The sequence below is a fragment of the Phyllobates terribilis genome, unplaced genomic scaffold (assembly GCF_046119375.1).
Source record: "Phyllobates terribilis strain yellow unplaced genomic scaffold, ASM4611937v1 Scaffold_3__8_contigs__length_932513732, whole genome shotgun sequence".
Taxonomy (NCBI): domain Eukaryota; kingdom Metazoa; phylum Chordata; class Amphibia; order Anura; family Dendrobatidae; genus Phyllobates; species Phyllobates terribilis.
The window spans coordinates 495,049,266-495,071,241 of NW_027362763.1; positions in this window are offsets into that span (position 1 = coordinate 495,049,266).

The following is a 21,976-nucleotide window of genomic DNA, read 5'->3' on the forward strand; positions in this document are numbered from 1 at the left end:
CACACTTTTAGGCAGTGACCTGGGAGTCAGAGATGCTTCCAGGGGTCCTCCCCATGCTGTTCGTATGTCTTTTGAGCACTGTATGTATGTGTCTGATGATGTGTCACACACCACATGGCCAGATAAGGTTGCAAAATGTTAAAATGACATTTCCCAGTGAATGCATTTGTCTTGGTTGAAAACAATGCAAAAGTGCAAAAAATGCATCAAAAACGCTATGTGTGAACATAGCCCAAGGAGTGGAGGGGCATTTTTGTTTTTGGCTATTTATTTTGCCTTATATATTATCATTACCCTGGAAAGGATATTCCTTAAGATATTGCCAAGGAAAATCCATTTTTTTTTTCGTTTTTGCATGTTTTATTGTGAGTTCGTAAAAGTGGCGTAATACCTCTGACAACATTGTTGATAGCAGTGACCTGGGAGTCAGAAATGCTTGCAGGGGTCTTCTCCATGCTGATCCCATGTCATTTGAGCACTGTTCCTATCGATTTGAGCAATTTTAAGTCCTCTGCAGACCGCCGGGGGGAGCCGCCGGAAAAATGCTCAAGTTTCCCATAAACTTACATTGGGCTCATTACTCTGTCCGAGCTCTCGAGCATTCCAATTTACTCGACCCGCACAACGAGTACCCGAGCACTTTAGTGCTCGCTCATCACTAGTAGTAACACACTATATGGTGTGGCATAATTCATAAGGACAACAAGTTTAATTGACATTATTCTAGTTCATGACGTATTAGTCATTTGATGTACCTGTGGTTTATACCCATGGCGTATTATACCTGATTCCACTTGAGTGGAGTATCTATGGTATCTTTCCTCTCTGTAGCAGATTTCTTATGGAATATGACCTTAGGTCATCAAAATATACCTAATACTGACAAAAGTACAAACTAGGGCACTAATAGCATGGAGCACCATTTGTCCCTAGGAGAGTCACTTATAGGGAAGGCTCTAGTTGTACTTGTAGATCACAGACTAAATAAAAGGATGCAATGTTGTTTAGAGACTTATAAAGCCAGCAACATAGTTTCATGTTTTAAGAGGCATGGACTCGTTGTACTGGTATGAAATACAACCACTTCACAAAGTGTAACCTCTGGTACTGGCCGGCTGAATGCAATGGCAACACTTGGTCTGCAAGGGTGTATCACCATCAAAGCTAAAGTCCACACACCCAGCCAGGACCCCCATTTTCATGTAGCGTGCTGGAGCATGAAGCACGAGTACCTCACCCACCGCTATCGCCCCCAAGCCATGTTACAGTACCCAAAATGTTAAACTATAATACGATCATAGTACAGACCCCATCGTCTGTATTAAGACTAATGAGAGTGTGTAAAGGTCATTGTGAAGGGAGGGGGAGCATGACATAGCCTATTATGTGGGCCCCGTGCTATCAGTTGTGTATATGGGTTACCTGTTAATCTAATGCTACCTGTTATACTGAGCCTGGTGAAATCTCTTTCTGAAAGGACAGGAAATAGGAGCGTAAATAGCCCAAGTGGCAATGTGAAAATTGCAAAATTTCTAATTTTGCATTTTTAATACAGATTCTGATATGGAAAAAAAACCTCACCATTTTTTTAAACTACAATAATTTCAAAAATCTGGTAGAAAAATAGGTCATATTCTGATACATTGCTCCTAAACCGTTGGGTAATAAATAACCTTCTATATGTTGTTGAAAACAAGTTAGGTATTTGAGATATGTAAAAGCATATAGACTTTACATATCATCCATTAAATGGTTGTTTTTTTAAAAAAATTAAATGATATAATATGTCATTTTTTTCATACCACCTACTATCACATTAGAGGTTTCTCTTACTCTTGCTTTTGACTGAAGCTTTACCAGATCTTTCGATTTACAAAAGAATAATCTTTGCAGCTAATGTTCTTGCTACTTTCTACAGCAAAATTACAAAACTTAATTATAGATACTTTTCTTATCCTGCAGCTGTGCCTCATTAGATTCCAGGCTGTTGGTTGATTTTATTGTAATCTCTGACCCTCCTGCCGATATGATCTGGTGCAAAGTAATAATTAAAATCAATTGCAGGGAAGAAAAATAGATTTTTTTTTAGTTTAGACCTAAGAATTAGCTTTGAATTGCATACCATCATCCTTGTGCTCCTAACAATTGGAAGGTTCAGCAATTCTTATCCGAGCTGTTAAACGACCAGCAATATTTATTGCTACAGTTAAATAAATTATTGGATTTTTACGTGAATTGATTATGGTATGTTTTCTTTTTTAATTTTTGGTATATAAATAAATTGAGTTCAGCTGATACTACAGAAATCAAAACATTTTTAATGCACACTGTAGAATACATGTGATATCTCCAGGAGTCTGCTGTGGCAGCAATACAGACGTGTGTGTGTGATATACAGTATATTACCAAAATACACTATAAAAATATGTAGCATATTTTGGTACTGGCAAAGGTTTTAAACAGTTGTGGAAAAATGCTGAAAATTAAGAATGCTTTCAGAAATAGAAATAATAGTTTAACTTGATCTATAAACACAATGCAAAGTGAATTAACAAAAGAGAAATCTAAATCAAATTAATATTTGGTGTGATCACATTTTCCCTTCATAACATCAGCATCTTAACATGTCCTGCATTAGAGCATGTGATATCATAATCTGCACGGCCACGCCTGACTTCATGAGCCCTCTCTCTGGCTGCTACAATCTTCATCAGTGTGTGAACTGGGGCCATGCAATTTTTTTCCTTTCGCATTCCTCATGAATTGAATCACAAATTGCTTGATTTTGCCTGGAGTTGCAAATTTGAGGAAAGTCTACTCAGTCAATTAACAGCATATCAATCCGCTCATCTCTAACAGCTTAGGAACATAGGTGACAAAAAACAAATAGGGACTAAGTGGTTTCATTGCATCAAGTCTCTTGCTGGAAATTTCGCTGTCAACTACAACTTGGCATAAGAGAAATGCCTTGTACATTGTGGAATGTTCTACATTTGGGCAAAGCACTGTAACATGAGGTCCTTGCATCATGCACGTCCTAAATTTGACTAGAAAAATCTTATTAAAAAAGTTTTTATAGTGAATCAACTTCCAAGCAGATGTGCAACACAAAAGGAAATATAAAAGTACCAAATGTACAAGGTATAACAAGTAGTCATTGTGCCAATCGTATCATTTACAGAAGTTGAAGCGCAAGCATAGGCATAGTAAAGGGTGTTTTCAGAAACATTGTACCAATGATCCCAGATGCAAATCGCAAGCAAAAATATACTTTATAAAAATATGAAAAATTTAATATAAATCCAGTTATCACACAGGATAGTCCACAATTGGTAAATCTGAAAGAAGGACTTAGTAAGGGAATAGAGGAAAAGCAATAAAGATCAAACTACAAGGAGAGATAAGAAGGAAGTATTATTGTCTCAAGCTAAAAAAAAAAAAAAAAAAAAAAAAAAAAGCAGGAAACGAAAGCACAAATAGAAATAAAAAAGAGGAAAAGGTGAGAAACTCTAAGGGGAAGATCTCAAAGTCCTCACTCAGCCTGATCCAAAGAACCAAGAATTTAATTGAAGGATGGCCAGGAAGTCCATTGTCTAGTATATTCATATGGTCTGAGTGTAGCCACAGCTATTTACAACCACCATTTGCTTTGTACGTATTAGAAAATCAATTGGTTCCATCCATTGTGGCCTAAAAGGTGGCACAGAGGACCTTCAATGTTTAGGCATGAGTTGTCTGTTTGCTATCAGGGATTTTTGGAAAACTCCCTAATTAAGACATGAAGTAGAATTTGGTAGCATGGAAAACCTGTAAACATCAGGAGATAAAATAAATTAATATTTTTGAAATGAAAGATAATAAGGTAAAAAAATCACCTATGACAGTTTATTAATGCATGAACAGGACTAATAGATGTGCAACATGGTGTCCTCAGCATTCTCACATCTCTAGCATCTATCTGAAACTTTCAGAAACATACTGTGAAGATGATCAGGAATCCTATACCATCGGGGTAAGATCTTGTAATTTGTCTCCCGCATTTGACATGAGATAGATGGAAAGTTTACATGTAAAAAAAACCTGCTTTGTCCCACCCTATGGCAGGAATACAGAGTTGCACCTAACTCCCTTTTAAACACCGCACAAAATGAGACTGGTTTGTTGCCTCTATCCTTGACAGCAACTCATTTACCACAAGTGTTGAGCCACCCCCGTAGTGTTAGAGTTCGGTTCGGTTCGTCGAACACCCGTATGTTTGCCGAACTGTTCGTCGAACACCTTCGAACACCGTTAAAACCAATGGCAGGCAAACAAAAACACATAGAAACACATAGAAAACACCTTCAAAGGTGTCCAAAAGCTGACAAACTGCTCAGAAGACACAACTAACACATGGAAAAGTGAAAAGTACATATAGTCATGCGAAAAGAAAAGAGGTGGAGGAGTAAAAGGAGGGGGAGACACAGATATAGGCATGTCATGCCCTTCTAAAGCCAAAAAAGTGCGTAGCCGACACGGCCAGTCCGCTGCTGCCCGTGCGACCTCCAAGTCGCCGGGCTTGTGCCACTGTCGCGGTGGACCCTGATGGCCAGCCCCCCTCTCCCAATACTGGTGCCTGTCCGCTGGTGGGTCGAGCGAGCCCCCCTGCAGTGGAGGCAGGTCTAATCTTTTTAATTTAAATTGTCTCTGTAATTTGAATGAGTACACTTTAAATACTTTTACAAGGATCTAGTGGAGGGCAAGTCTCATGCCAGCAGCCGCATAATTCCAGCTCCAGTAGCGTTCACTAAAGCTGCTGCAGTTAAAAAGCTTTTATATGGATTGAGCTCGGCGGTCCACCGCAAGGCGTCCTACCACCAGTCCCAGCCCCTATGCCTTGGGGTGCCTCCCCGATGCTCTTCACTGAGTGTCCCGGGGGCCCGACCATTTCCTTTGAAAAAATTGTGTCCAAACTACAGGTGGTGTAGCTTGCTTAATAGCTGGGATAATCCGCTGACTAGCAGACACTGCTACTCGGCCCAAAGTATTTCCTGGGCTAGATGCAGTTAAAAATTTGTAATTAGATACTCTCATTGGATGCTGAGAAAGCATTTCATAGAGTCTCCTGGCACGCCATATATTATTCTCTTAAAAAGCTTGGGGTAGGGGTCTAGGGGACCCTTTTATAGGCAAAATCACGGCCCTGTATCGCAATACGTCACCTAGGCTGAAGATAAATGGAACATTTTCATCACCTTTCATAATCACCAATAGGACAAGGCAGGGATGTCCTCTGTCCCCTCTCTTATACATCCTAGTGACGGAGCACCTGCTCTCATCAATTCGCCATAACCCCAATATTAGGTGGATTGAGGTGGGAGGCACCGAGTACAAGTGCTCTGCATTTGCTGATGATGTCCTAGCATATATCACTCAATCACATATATGCATCCCTGCTGGCTGAAATAGATCACTTTGTTACATGGTCAAATTTTAAAATCAATGCAGCGAAGTCTGAGGCCCTCGATGTCTCCATCCCCAAATCCATACAGGATCCCATCCAGTACAACTTTCCCTTTGCCTGGCCCTCACAGGGTATCAAATACTTAGGAATTCATATTCATAGAGACCTCTCCCGTCTGTTATCTTAATTTTGGGTCCTTTATTGAACAACTCCATACAGACTACGGTTGGCAAGTTAGACTGTAAGATTCAATACGTGAACCACTGGTGTTTTGTGGAAAAGCACATGTACACTGTGTTCCAAATTATTATGCAAAAAGTGTTTAGGAGTGATAAAGGAAGAATTTTTTTGTTTGTCAGTTAAACTCATTGATGGTGATTGTGTGTCAGGGCTGTTTATATCACTGTAAGCAATTGCAGACACCTTTGCTAATTAGTTTGGCAGGTGTGTCCAATGAAAGGCAAGACTACTTAAGAAGGCTGTCCAACATTATTAAGCTGCCTACATTTTCTGCCAAAATGGGAAAGAAAAAGGATGTGTCGGCTGCTGAGAAGCAACAAATTGTGGAGTGTTTAGGTCAAGGCATGACTACAATCAACATTGTGCGATGATCAGGATGAAGTGTCTTGGCAATCAAGAAGTATGTAGCTGATTCACAGTACACACGTGTACGTGCTGATAAGGGAAAATTGAGGACTCTTTCCTACAGGCAATTACATCAGGTTAAAAGAGCAGCGGCAAAAAAGCCTCGTCATAGCAGCAGACAAGTTTTTGAAGCTGCTGGTGCCTCCAACGTCCCCCGAACATCAAGATGCAGAGTCCTTCAGAGGTTTGCAGCTGTGCGTAAGCCATCCTGTTGACCTCCTCTATCCACTGCACACAAGCAGAAACGGCTCCAGTGGGCCAGACAATACATGAAGACTGACTTCAAAACTGTTTTTTCACTGATGAGTGCCATGCAACGCTCGATGGTCCAGATGGATGGAGTGGAGGAAGGCTGGTTGACGGAAACGCCATGCAAACATGGCTACGGCGCCAACAAGGAGGAGGTCGAGTAATGTTTTGGGCTGGAATCATGGGAAAGATTGTCGGCCCCTTTAGGATCCCTGAAGGGGTAAAGATGAACTCCATAATGTATGTGGAGTTTCTCAAACAGCACTTCCTGCCATGGTTCAAGAAGAAGAACCGTGTATGCCGCAGCAAGATCATTTTCATGCATGATAATGCACCGTCTCATGCTGCACATGGCACATCTGCATCTCTGGCTGATATGGGCATAAAAGGTGACAAATGTATGATGTGACCCCCATGCTCCCCTGACCTCAACCCCATTCAGAACCTCTGGAGCATCATCAAAAGTAGTGTCTATGATGGCGGGAGGCAACAGCTCTGGGAGGGTATTCTGTCCTCATGCAAAACAATTGAAGCAGAAACCATCCAAAACCTGACAAATTCAATGGACGAGAGAGTTCAGAAGCTCCTTTCGAACAAGGGGTCCTATGTGCAAATGTAACATCACCTAGAATAAAGTTTTGAGTTGAAAACTGTTTGATTTCAGTTTCTAATAACCTGCTAATGCTTATAATTTCAAAAATGACCATTTTTTGTTCTTAATTAAAATGAAAAGGTTGATCGAAGAGTGTGGGGGAACTAAGAGTGTGGCAACCCAAGTAGTCAGGATTATTTCGAATTCTGACAATCTGAGGGTCATGTTGCAAGTAGTGCAGCAAGAAGGCACTCATGTGTCTTGCGCATCTAGGAGCCCCAAAATTATTTTCCAAGCTAGATGCAGCCAAAAATTATTATTAATTTGAAAGCTGGTGGAGCTTAGTATAGATGGCCTAATAGAATCCGTACTGCACACTGCTAGAAGGCCCAAATTATTTTCCAGCCAAGATACAGATAAACAGGATTAGTAATTTAAAAGCTTAAAGCGGTTGGTGAGGCGATTTTAACAAATCATCAAGCTTTTACTCTCCCCAGCATGACACAGGGGTTGAAAAGTAGTTTTGGATCCATGATTTGTTCATCTTTATGAACGTGAGTCTGTCTACATTATCAGTGGAGAGCCGCGTGCGCTTATCTGTCAGCACACCACCAGCAGCGCTGAACACACGTTCAGACAGAACGCTGGCTGAGGGGCATGACAAGATCTCCAAGGCGTAAGTGGCGAGCCCCGGCCATTTATCCAGATTGGAAGCCCAAAAAGAGCAAGGGTCCAGTGACACAGTCATGGCTTCAATGTTTACTTGGAGATACTCCTGTACCATCGTCTCTAGGCGTTGACTATGTGTCAGACTTCCTGTCTCCTGTGGCCTTGTAAAGGATGGGCTAAAAAAGTGGTGAAATGATTCCGCAAAATTGATGTTACCAGCAGATACTGTGTTTCTGTTCCATTTTGAGTGCTGAACACTCGACGGTCCCACGGTTGGCAAGTTGGAACTGTGAGATTCACTACATGCACCACTAGTGTTTTGGGGAAAAGCACATGTAAGATTCTGCAACAGTTTCTGCTGATACTCCTGCATGCGTGCATCTCTTTCTATGGCGGGAATAATTTCTGCAAATTTACTTTTGTACCGGGGATCTAACAGTGTGGCAACCCAGTAGTCAGGATTATTTCTAATTCTCACAATTCGAGGGTCATGTTGCAGGTAGTGCAGCAAGGAGGCTCTCATATGTATTGCGCATCCAGGAGCACCAAGTCCCTGTTGTGTCGGTGGCGAGGTAACAATCATGCTTCCTTCCTCTGCCCTCTCCCCCCAACCTCGCACAACAGAAATGTGATCAAGGTCTCCCTCATCTGATGAGTCTTCCATCAGTTCGTCCTCCACTTCTTCCTGGGCTCCTGCACCTTCCTCACTAGTTTGGCTGCTACCATGCGCCCTGGTAAAACCATCTCCCCCACCCTCACATGGCTGCCACCTTGGTGCTGCCGACCGTCTGGACCTTGCAGATGTTAACCTTTCCGCATACAACTCCTCCTCTACTACTTCCTCCACTTCCTCTTGTGCCACCACCTGACTCCGAATTCTGTTTAACATGTGCTCCAGCATGTAAATCACTGGAATAGTCATGCTGATAATGGCATCGTCAGCACTAAACATCTTCGTCGCCATTTCAAAACTGTGCAGAAGGGTGCATAGGTCCCTGATCTGAGCCCATTCCTCCAGCGTGAATTACCCCACCTCTGCGTCTCGTTGGCCCAGGCTATAAGTCACAACATATTGCACCAGGGCTTGTCGGTGCTGCCACAGTCGCTGCAACATTTGCAGTGTTGAATTCCACCGGGTAGGCACATCGCATTTTAGCCAGTGAAGTGGCAGACACAACGACTTCTGTGGAGATGTAAGTCGCTGAGCTGCGGGATGCGAGCGGCGGAAGTGAGCACACAGCGCCCGTGCCCTCTGCAGAAGTCCATCTAGTCCCGGATAGTGGGCTAAAAATTGCTGGACAACCAGGTTCAACACGTGAGCCATACAAGGCACGTGTGTGACATTGCCCCGGCGAAGGGCCGCACCCAGGTTTGCTGCATTGTCGCACACGGCCATCCCTGGTTTCAGGTCCAGTGGAGACAACCATTCATGAAACTGGTTTTCCAGAGCTGACCACAACTCCTCAGCTGTGTGACTCACATTTCCCAGACATTTCAAAGTAAAAACCGCCTGATGACGTTGAGTCCTGCTGCCTGCATAGTAAGGAGGTGTGCAGGATCCCTTCTGCACAGTTAGAAAGTTGTGGCATGACCAGACAGGCTTTGGGTGCAGGTGGAGGACCGAGAGGAGGTTGAGGAGGCAGAAGCAGTGGAGGAACTTCGAGATAAAGAGCATTGACGCACAACTCTTGGGGACGGCAAGACTTGGACAGCAGCCCCTTGTCCTGCTGTCACCATAGTTACCCAGTGCCCAGTCAACGACATGTATTGCCCCTGTCCATGCCTACTTGTCCAAGTGTCTGTGGTGATGTTGTGTGCGACATGCTGGTGGAGCGCAGGCACACCTTTCTTTGAGAAGTAGTGCCGACTGGGCATCTGGTACTGGGGCACTGCGATGGACATAAGGTCTCGAAAATCCTCTGTGTCCACCAGGCAGAAAGGCAGCATTTCTGTAGCCAAGAGCATGCAAATGGTGAAATTCAACCACTTAGCTTTCTCATGGCTGGGAGGAAATGGTCTTTTACTTGTCCACATCTGAGGGACCGAGGGCTGGCTGTTGTGCTTAGACTGGGTTGAGAAGGGTGTCCCCGGCAAACTGCCGGTCTGTGAGGAAGATGCAGGTGGACATGTTAGGTTGCCTTGATCCAAAGGTGGTGCTATCGATGTCGGACAACGCTGAACACCAGCTGGTGTTTCCACCTCCAAAGAGAATGATGACCTGCCATTCACGCTGGCTGTTGCGAGTAAAGAGGTGGCAGGTCTGCGTTCCAAAACAGGTGTGACTGCTGTCCCCCCAGTCACAGAGGATGAAGAGTCCATGGATGCACAAGATATGGCAGATTGTGGTTGGCCCGGCACGTTAGGCTGCATTGTAGCACAGTGAGCTTCCCACTGCAACTTATGCTTCATATCCATGTGCCGGTTCATGCATGAAGTACTCAAACTATGTATTTTTTGGCCTCTACTTTGTTTTTGCTGACAAATGTTACAGATAACACGAGTTGGGTCATCTTTATCGATCTGAAAAAATGCCCAGGCTATGCAAGGCTTAGCACCCATGCGACCTGAAGAGCCACCACGACTTGTGGTCAGAGGCAGAGTTGTGTTTGAGGATGCAGTTGTTGACGTGCTTCCAGTACTACGTCTCTTTCCAGGAAGGCGCAACCTGACCTCGTCGTCACTAGCATCCTCCTCCACCTCCTCTGCTGACCTTCTCTCTTGGCTGACTGTGGGTTGACAGTAAGTGGGATCTCCAACCTCATAATCATCACCCTGTGTGTTATCACACCCGTCGTCCTCAGAGCCAAACTGTTCCTGCCCTGACAAAAAACTAAAGTTGTCGCTCCAATCTGGTATTTGAGTCTCATCATCGTCTTCCTCATTATCTCCACCAACAGGAGTTACATTTTGGGTATGAGGGTCTACATCATGGTTAGAACCTTCTGCGTCTGGTCCTGGATCCGACTCATAAAGATTCTTGGCATCAGTGCAGATGATCTCCTCGTCTGGATTAACAGAAGCTCTGGAGCAGACCTCCATTTCCCAGGATATAGTAAGAGTAAACAGCTCTGCAGACTCAACCATCTGTGTTACCCCATACTCAGATCGGCAGCTGGAGACTTGGGAGCTGTGAGGAAGAAAGTGCGATTGGGGTGACACCTCTGAGGACTGGAGTATTTGTGATGTTGAAGTTGAGGTGGAGGAGAGCCCACATGAAGGAGCACTTGATATCCGTTGAAGCACCTGCTGTTTTTGTGCCTCATCTGGAATTTGTAGCGATTGGCGTGACCGTAAGAAAGGGATCTTATCACATTGTCCACTAAAAGAAGTAGACATCTTAGTTTGGCTGGAAGATGGTCTTTCTTCTGCAGATGTTACTGTTGCTTTAACACCTACCCCACAGACACAACCTTTTTTTCCCTTCTCAACACACCTATTCCCCTTTCAACCAGCAGCAGGCCTTTTTCCACTCATTTTGGTGGTTAACTAATTGGCAACTCTGGAGTTGTTTGCACAAAAAACAATGGATGGTAACCGAGCAGAGCTGAGTGGCCAAACTGTGGTATTAGCCCAAAAGTATTGGCTTGGTTAGATGTAATAGAACAAGTCCCACACACTGCTACAAGCCCAAATATTTTTTCAGAGCTAGATGCAGAAAAAAATTATATTGAATTTGCAACCTGGTGAAGGTTAGTATAGATGGAATAATAGAACATGTCCCACACACTGCTACAAGCTGAAATAATTTTTCAGAGCTAGATGCAGAAAAAAATTAAATTGAATTTGCAACCTGGTGGAGGTTAGTATAGATGGACTAATAGAATGATGCTGTGCCCAAAAGGTTTTACTTCACTAGGTGCAGTTAAAAAATTTGTATTCTATACACAGGTGGTATAGCTTGCAACACAGTTAGGCTTCTCTACTGACTAACACACACTGCAAGAGGACAAAAAGGATTTGCATTGGTAGATTTAGCCAAATGCTGTGAAAAAACTTGCACAGCACTGGCACAGACCTGCCTGATAAAAGTCGTAGGAAATGATGTAACCTAGTCCTTTAAAAGGACTGCAATCACAACTATTCCCTACTCCCAAGCTATCTGTAGATTTGTGCGAAAATTGTCTTCAAATTAACAAAGTATAGCGCACACAGCAACAGTGGTGTCGTCTAACTCGCAGCTGCAGCAGTGAGAAAATGGTGGCGACGGGGAAAATGGCTGTGTCTTATAGGGCAAGGACATGTGACATACACTGCTAATGACACATGCCCTTACTTGTGTGAAAAAATACAGTTCGCTCTGTGTGTGCGCTGCTGATAGGCTGACAGACTGCACCTCCCCACTGTAAATGCGGGAAAGAGAAAAAAAAATTGAGATCGTCATTATTTCTGCAGAGATCCATCCCCTGCCCCTCTCCCTGCCCCACTGTACACTCAAACTGCGTATTAACATTAATTTTCAGCATTACTGAGAAAAAATCCAGTTATGATTTTAGTGCACGAACAGTTATCGAACATAACTTCGAACAGCCAAATTTTTTTCAAATCGTTCGGGTTCGCCGAACTGCTCGAACACCTCCCAAAACAGCTCGAATTTGAGATTGGCGAACAGTTCGAGTCGAACACCGCTCATCTCTATTTACCACTGAAATGGTGTGACGGAGGACTTGAATTTAAAAACAGAAGTGGGCTAGTAGATCTTGTCCAAACCATTTGAGAAGTAATCAAGTGAAACAAACTCTGGATCCAAATGAACTCTATCTGACCTGTTTGTGTCTTGCCTGTAAAGGAAAAATACTTTCAAGAGGTATTTATCTCCAATTCTACCCAAATTTTCATGGCAAAATTGTACATAATATTTAGTATACATGTAAGAATCGAGGCTTTATGATATCCTCGGAAAAAACAGCCCTCCATACCCCTTGGAAAGTGCCAGTAGGGAGTATGACAATTTTTGCCTGGAATGACCAAGACAAATTTGGAAGCCATGGGCTTTTATTTAAAGTTAAAGGGTCTAGGAATTTAATATGGGGTAGTCTGGAAAAGGTATAGCATATTTGGTAAAACGTCTATCTTCAGAATGTTTATTCTTCTGAACTAACACATCAAAGACTTAGGGAGTTTACTCCAATCTAATATGTTTTTTTTCAATATTCCTAAGTAGGGGTTAAAAACTAAGACAGTATATTTTGGACATATTGTCTGAAGTAAGGGGGAGAGGAGTCTAAAACTGTTGCTGGAGCTGGGACCCTAACTATCTCTGTCTTATGGGTACTCATGATGGTAGAGAGGCCTGGCTCTCCAACCTTACTATTCTTCTTTTAAATCCTAATCTGTTCCTTCCTCCACTCCATGAAGCATGTGACAGAAATGTAAGGGAAACTGGACCAACACAGACAGACAGGAAAAACTGAAAACCACTATCATACAACAACATTCACCAAAAATAGGGATGAGAATAGGGAAAGGAAAGAATAAGCTAACTAAATAGGAATAAGGACAAGGAGATAAACACTCACGAAACTACTGCACACAAAACCCTCCAGCAAGTATTCTCAACTCCAACACTTCACAGCTTAAACACTTCCAGTAAGAAGATTCTTTCACCAGCAAGGAAGAAACGCCCTGAGCTAGTGTATGTAGGGAGAGGAAATTATGTCAGCAGTTGCAGCTGAGAACAACAATGCTGTATGCTCTCAGCCAGCATGGAAGATTCCTAACTCTTTCTGCACTGATGAAAAGGAAATCCATTTAAAATAGAACATGAATCACACTGTCTCAAAGGAGGACCTGTGATTTGTTACCCGTCATGACCTTCTAACTCTAGTTCTCCCAGGGGAATGTGACACCCTCATGACAGTACCCACCTTCTACAGGGGGCCACTGGACCTTCGGGATCAGGTTTATCCGGATGGGCCACATGGAAGGCCTGAATCAGTTTACTGACATTAACCTCTGATGCTGGTACCCACATCCTCTCCTCAGGACCATACCCCTTCCAGTGCATCAAGTATTGTAAAGAGCAGCGAACCATACCAGAATCCACAATTCTTGACACATGAACCTCCAAGTTACCATCAACAATAACTAGTGCCGGCGGCAAGGGTGACAGCTCCATAGGCACTACCTATTTTTTGAGCAATGACCTGTGGAAAAAATTTTGGGTTTTGATAGAGGAAGCTCAAGACAAAAAGCTACAAGGTTAAATACGGTGACCATCCTGTAAGGACCAATGAACCTAGAGCTTAATTTATAGGAAGGAGTTTTCAATTTAATATTTCTGGTAGACTGCCTGACAACCGTTTCCTATTAGCCATGCATTTATATCTGCCCCCCATGTTTTTTAAGTAGTTCTGAACCCCTTGCCATGCAGATAAGAGTGATGAAGAAAATCATTACTCCCCAGGAACCCCTGAAGACACCTCTTTACTGAAGGTACAGAACTGGGGATAGAAGCCATATTTACCAAAAAATGGTGACTTACCAGTGGACTCACTGCAAAGATTGTTCAAATCAAGCTCAGCTAATTGTAAAAAAGATGACCAATCCCCCTGATTATCTGACACAAAACACCTGAGGTATGTTTCTACTCTTTGGTTTAGATGTTCAGTCTGACAGATAGTTTGAGGATGGAACACCAAAGAAAAGGATAGATGCATCCCCAGACGAGAACAAAATGCCCTCCAGAATTTAGATACAAACTGGGTCCCCTAATCTGACACCACATTGTAGGGAACACTGTGAATCTTCATGATCTTTGTGACAAACACCTGAGCCAGGGTCTTGGCATTGGGGAAAGCAGTTAAAGCAAATAAGTGAGCCATTTTACTAAACCTATCCATCACAACTAAGATAAGTCTTACAAGAGGAGAAAAGAAGATCCATAATAAAATCCATGGATAAATGTTTCCATGGCCGATCAGGTATGGTTAATGTTAGAAGAGCCCCAGATGGACGAGTATGCAAGGTCTTAAAATGCAAAGACATTACAGGAAGACACAGTCAACCACATTCTGATGGAACCTTGGCCACCAAAACAGAGAATGAAAGTCTAAGGTTGTTTTACTACTTAGAAGACCAGCAAGAGCTGAGGTATAATGTGACGCTAGAACTTTGAGACTCAGATGCAGTGGTACAAATAATTTCCTTGAAGGACAAGCAGCTGACAATTTTTTAGAGAAAAATACACATGGATGCCACCAGAAGACGACCCTTGACACAACACAGCCCCAACCAATAACTCAGATGCATCAACTTCAAAAATAAATGGTTGGGAAACATCAGGTTGTATGAGTGCAGGAGCAGTGGAAAGGCACTTCTACAAAGAAGTGAATGTCTGACTGGTGCAGTAGGATCACCTTGATAAGTCCATATCTTGCTTTTTCAGGACAGTGAGTGGTTAGACAATCGACGAGAAGTTGTGAATAGACTTCCGATAATAGTTAGCAAACCCCAAAAAACATTGCAAACGCTTTAAGATTCTGTCAGATCACATTCCAGAACTGCACAGACCTTATCAGGATCCATCCAGAAACCTGCAGCAGACACTAAGAACCCAAGAAATTGATCCTCTTGTAATGTGAAGACACATTTTTCCAATTTGAAGTACATTTTATTATCCTGCAGAACCTGTAACCCCTGCCTGATGTGACTTGAGATCAGGTGAGTATATCAAAATATTGTCAAGATACACCACAACAAATCTACCCACGAGGTGACGATAAATGTCGTTAACAAAATTATGGAAATTGTCCCTTTTGGCATTAGTCAAACCAAAGGGCATGACAAAGTTTTCATAATGCCCTTCTGAAGTGTTAAAGGCTGTCTTCCACTCATCCCCCTACTAATCCTATTATAGCCTCCCCTGATGTCCAGCTTGGAGAACCATTTTGCCTCAACAATTTGATTAAAAAAGTCAGAAATGAGCGGGAGGGGATACGGGTCTCGATTTAACTCATGAAAATCTAAACAGGGATGCTGGCCCCCATCTTTCTTCTTAACAAAGAAACCCTGCCTTTATGGGCGAAGAGGGTCTAAGATGTCCTTTAAAAAGACTCTCAGATATATAATCTTTCATAGCCTGCCTTTCAGGGCCAGACAGATTAAATAATCTGGTCTTGGGTAACTTCACTCTAGGATGCAAGTTTATGGGCAATCCTATACATGATGGGAGGAAGTTCTTTGCACCCCTTTTCTGCGAACCCATCCACAAAATCAGACAGAGAAGAGGGTATGATTTTAGTGGACACAGTGTAAATGATGGTACTCAGACAATTATTTTTGCAGAAATCACTCCACTCTATTTCTCTGGACTGACCATCGATAACTGGATTATGCACAGTTAGCCAGGGAAGGCCTAACACAATAGGGATAGGGAGACCTTCCAAGATGTAACTAGAAAGGAGCTCCATGTGAAGAACCCCTATGCAAAAGTTCACATTATGCACTACCTGTCACGGGTAGGTCAGGTGTTACAGACAGTCACTCTGGTTCTGGCTAAAGAAGGTCACTGCGTTTGGCATTTGTCGACGCCTTCTAAATCCTTCTCACTTTAAGACCCAGGGGCGACCTCCCTTCTGCTGTCAATTCACACACCCTTTCAGGGGAGTTAAAAACCCTCAGTTTGCTGCAGGGAACCACCGGTGATATGTCTGTGTTACTTGGCTCTGGCTTGGATCGCTGGCGGTCGGCTGGCTTCTTCTCTGGTGGCCTTGGAGGACAAATGGCATTTCCCCTCTGGTGTCTGCTTAATCTAAGTTATCCCCTTTGTTTGTCTTCCTTGTTGTGTTTAGTTTGTAGTGGGGTCTGACCAGTGCTCACCCCTCCCCCTCTCTATCTAGGGCCTAGCTCTAGGGATATACAGGGCTTAGGTTTCCTGCTTGGCGATTGGTGTGGAACCTATATAGGGAAAGTAGGGTAGGCAGGGTGTTAATAGATCTGCCAAGGGGTCTCCACTTCCCCTATACCTAGTGTTTGGGCTTCCCTCCGCTCTTCCCTTCATGTTGCACTGAGTGTTTCCCACACATTGCATGAGGTTACCTGCATAAAAATTCACTGATCGAAAGATGTAGAGTAGTGATGAGCGAATGTGTTCGCCACTTGTTACTCGCCCGAGCATCACGGTGCTCAACAAGCTCGGCGAGTATTTCCGGGTTGCTCGGGCAGGAACTCGGGTCCCCGCCCTGCATGTTTGGTGCTCTTTACAGAGCCAATGAACATGCAGGGATTGCTTGCCATGAACTGTAATGCCATAGCCATGTTGACTGTGGCATTACAGTGATTGGCTGGTCGCACAGAGACATCAGGTTTACATAAGGCTTGGTCCAGCTATGCTCATTACAGTCTACCCCGGAAAAAGGCAGAGTAGAGAGAGCTGCTGCTGAGTCAGGGAGAGATTTTCTTCTTTATACTTAGTAAAAGTATTCCACAACACTATATATATATATATATATATATATATATATATATATATATATAATCCATATGAAGTGACAGTCTTTCTAAAGACTAATCCAGCTGCATATATTCAGTGGTGATAGCAAGAGGCAGGCAGGCAGGGTATGTGGCAGACTGCAGTGCATATACCGCAAGAGGGTCCATTGACTGTCCTGTTTGCTGCTGCTGTAATAATTACAGACATTTGTAGACATAGCCCCAGATATCAGGGGCCAGGGAATTTTTTTTTATCTTAATCCTGGTTATTTGCTTTAAAAACCAATCCAGAGTAAACCATTTTTCTGCTCCATTTGCTTGTTAGCACTGCAGAATACAGCCATGTCTTTCCCATATTTCAGTGATAAAAATCCAGAAATTTAAACTGAACGTGGAAAATATTGGCCTCCTTTTTCATTCTATTGCAGTGTGTCGGTCAAGCTATTCACACTAGGTCTCTGTGAACAATAGTATTAGTAAATTACAGGCCCTCTATTTAAAACCTTGGTTCTCAGTCAGACATATCACATATACAGTTATATGAAAAAGTTTGGGCACCCCTATTAATCTTAAGCTTAATGTTTTATAAAAATTGGTGTTTTTGCAACAGCTATTTCAGTTTGATATATGTAATAACTGTTGGACACAGTAATGTTTCTGCCTTGAAATGAGGTTTATTGTACTAACAGAAAATGTGCAATCTGCATTCAAACAAAATTTGACAGGAGCATAAGTATGGGCACCTCACCAGAAAAGTGACATTAATATTTAGTAGATCCTCCTTTTGCAAAAAAACACTAGCAGCCTGACCACCACAAGCATGATCAGGTGCATGGCAGCAAAGCACCTAACTAAGTGGGCCGAACCCCAGGGTTCAGAAATAGTGTCTACGGGTGACACCACTGCTTCTTCCGCTATTGTGTGTGCACGCCAATCCCCTGTCCATGGAGCATGCCAAGATGCCTCCTTTCCTGCACGTGTCGTTGCACACTCTCAACTAGCACCATCAGCAAGCCCTTTCATGTCCTTGTCCCAGGGCAACGTTCAGTTGTCCCTACCTCAGTCCTTGGAACGTGAGTGGAAATACGCAGCCAACGCGCCACTGGTGACACTACTAAATTAATACGTTTTTCGAATGCATGCGCTCAAAATGTTGCCTTTTAAGCTTGTGGAGACGGAAGCTTTCTGGGACCCAGTCGGACCTTGGGATCGAAAATGTCCTCCCGACGCCGAGGATTGCGGGCCTTCGGTTAGCTAGGGTTGCCCCCACATTCTATAGCTACTGCACCTCCTCCTCCTACTCCTCTTCAGCCTCCATCTCCGAAATGACCATATCAGTCACAAGCTGGAAGCACTGCAACACTGCCTAGTCTGAGCGGTAACAGGCTGTGCTGAAGCTAATATACTTAGGTGACAAACCGCACAATGCTGAAGAGTTGTTGACAGCTCTGAAAGAGCAGGCAGATCTGTGGCTGACACCGCTGACTCTGCGATCAGGTATGGTCGCGTTTGACAATGGCCTGATCCTGGTGACCACTCTCAGGCGAGGCGAGCTCACACACGTACCATGCCTGACCCATGTGCTTAACCTCATGGTTCAGCGATTTCTCAAAACCTACCCGGAACTGCTTGTCAAAGTACGCCACGTGTGTGCCCATTTTAGAAGGTAAGCTACAGTATCTACCGCCCTTGCCGTGCTTCAGCAGCATTTGCAGCTTCCTGCTCACCAACTGATCTACGATGTCCCCACGCGTTAGGACTCTACATTGCAGATAAAGGGAAGGATTTGAGAGCAGAAGTGGCAGTTGTTGACTACCAGTATCATCACGGCTGTCGGTATTTAAGTCAGTTTCCACACATTAGACTTCAGGAGAGGACACGGATGTCAGACATACAGTATGCACCATCCTCCAAAAGTTTGAGGACTCCACCAAGATGGTGAGCGGCGATGAGGCCATAATTAGCGTCACAATCCCGCTTCTCTGTCTTCTGGAACGCTCTCTGCTCACAATTAAAGAGGATGCATTGCAGGCAGAGCACGATGAGACGGAGCAAGGAACCATACAGGGTGATTCCACACAGCCCAGCCTAATCTCATCCCAACGTGGATTGGGTGACAATGAGGAAGAGGAGGAGGAAGAACAGGAGCTAGTTTCCTGCGCTATAGACTGTACTACCTGCACAACTGTCATACCGTCTGTTCAGTGTGGATGGCCTGAGGACAGGGAGGAGGAGGATGAGGAAGAGAGCATGGTCAGTCATCCTCTTAGTGAGGACAGAGACTTGACCGTTAGTAGTCTTGCACACATGGCTGAGTTTATGTTATGCTGCCTTCCCATGACCCTTGCGTTGTCCAAATTGAAAATGCTGTTAACTGAAAATGCTGACAGGCTGACTCTTAAAAAAATGAACATGGGCTGGATTGGGCCAGACTTCTCAACACTACCGAATGATAGCAGCGTAACATAAACTCAAATACAGGGTCTCTTTTTTGGGAGGTCTAACTCTATTCCCATGCACCTGTCTTCACACCCAGACATGGGTATACGCTTCCTGATTTTGTCTATTTCCTCTTGTCCTCCTCCTTTTCCGCAACTTCATCCTCCACATCCTCCTCCATATCACTACCATATCTACCATTTCACCATATTTACATCTCTTTTAAGGGACATTGGAGTTCCTTCAAATCTTTGTCATCCGTTGCATTCACAGCAGAGGCAAACATTGTGTGAGACCCACTTCAAAATAATAGGAGCATTGTTTTCAAGAGGCCCTCTGACCTCTACGTCTCTTACAAGGGGAATTGGAATTCCTCCAAATTTTGTTTGCAGCCATTGCATTCACTCCATAGTCAAACAGTATGGGAGACCCACTCCTTTTAATGGGAACATGGCACACTCGTTAATGTATCCCAGCTCTGTGTCTTTAAATTGCTGGTATGGGTTTTCCTAAATTTTGGCAGGCATTGGACTCACTGCATACCTTATAACTGTATAGAAGACCCTCTCCTTAATAATAGGAACATGTCGTTACTGAGGCCCTGCTCTATGTGTGTTTAAATTGTTAGTGGGGTTTTTCCCAAATTTTGGCAGCTCTTGCAGTCACAGCATGGGCATTACCACTATAGAAGACACACTCCGTTATAATGGGAACATTTTTTTTACTGAGACCCTCCTCTGTCTCTTCAAAGGGATATTAGGTTGCGTCCAAATTTTTGGCAGCCCTTGCAGTCACTGGATACGCAATAACAGTATAGGAGACCCACTCGTTTAATAATGGGAACAACAAAGAATAGCTGGCTGACAATAGCGAGGGCCGACTAGTTGTCCTTTAAGAGTAGTAAGGCTATTCTTTCCTTCATAAATGAAACAAGATGTGTTTGATGATGTTTCACACACCACATGGCCAGGTAATGTTGTAAAATGTTAAAATGACATTTCCTGGTGAATGCATTTATCTTGGTTGATAGCAATGCGAAAGTGCATCAAAAATGCTATGTGTGAACATAGCCCAAGGTGTGGAGGAGCATTTTTGTTTTTGGCTATTTATTTTGCCTTATAGACAAGTCATTACCCTGGAAAGGGATGTTCCTTAACATATTTCCCAGGAAAATCCATATTGGTTTCGTTTTTGTATGTATTATTGTGAGTCCGTAAAAGTGGCGTAATAGCTCTGACAACATTGTTGACAGCAGTGACGTGGGAGTCAGAAATGCTTCCAGAAAAAATACAACTCCGTTTTGCGGTGAACCACTGTAGACCCATACCAAGGGGAGGCTCCCCTAACAGCATTGGTTCTTCAGAGCACACAGGGAGAACTTCAGTTTTAGGGAATATCATAGAGGACAGAGTCACAACAGGTCTATCCCTGAGGCGTCTATCTCTACTTGTGACCAGAGCCATGGTGGTCTCCAATGACAACAGAGTTTTGCAAATCACTAGTGTGTCTTTTAGTCTTTCAGACAGTCCCTGACTGACTTCAAAGAGCAGAATCATTCCACCGGGTGTCAGTAGCCCACCTATGGAACTCTGAGCAAAATTCCTCTTCAAGATATTAAAAATAAGTTCACAAGCTTAGACTCAACAAGGGAGACATGGCCCGGATTGCCGTATGTGAGGCCTAGGGCCACAAAAAAACTATCAGCTGACCAAAGAGACAGGGAGTCTGACAGAAGTGAAAAGGACAAGGATTGAAGATCTATTTGAAGCAGGGAAGTAACAATTCAAACCTGTTGCTCTTCACTCCCTGATGAATGTGGACAAAGTCTAAAATAAAGCTTGAAGGCTTCAAGGAAAGTAACAAATTAATCCCATGGCCCAGGAAACCTATCTAGGAGGACTACCTTAGGTTCAGGTTCAGCCTGACTGCCCATCAGACCAATACTCTGCTGCGTGACCCTAGATTGCTGGTCTGACAGTTAAAGCCACAGACCCTACAATTGTTTGGCAAGGACTGCTTTTGGGATCCATAACAAGATCCAAAATGTGGGGCTGTTGAAAATATCACAGCGACAGTCTAAATTCAGGGAGAAGGGCCTAAAACTGTCCCTGGAACTGGTACCTTAGCTATCCCTGTCCCAGGGGTACTCTTGATGGTAGAGAGGCCTAGGTCTCTGACCTTACTATGCTCCTGCTAAACTCTAATCTGTCTCCTCCCCATCCCATGAGGCATGGGACAGAAATTAAAGGGAAAATGGACACAAAGACAGGGAAAACTGAAAACCACTGTCTTACAACAGCACTCACCAAAATAGGGAGGAGGATGGGGAAAGGGAGGGATAAACAAACTAAATAGGAATAAGGACAAGGAGATAAACACTCGCAAAACTACTGCACACAAAACCCTCCAACACTACACAGCTTCAACACTTCCAGGAAGAAGATTATTAACTTGCAAGGAAGAAATGCTCAGAGCTAGAATATGTAAAGAGAGGAAATTGTATCAGCAGT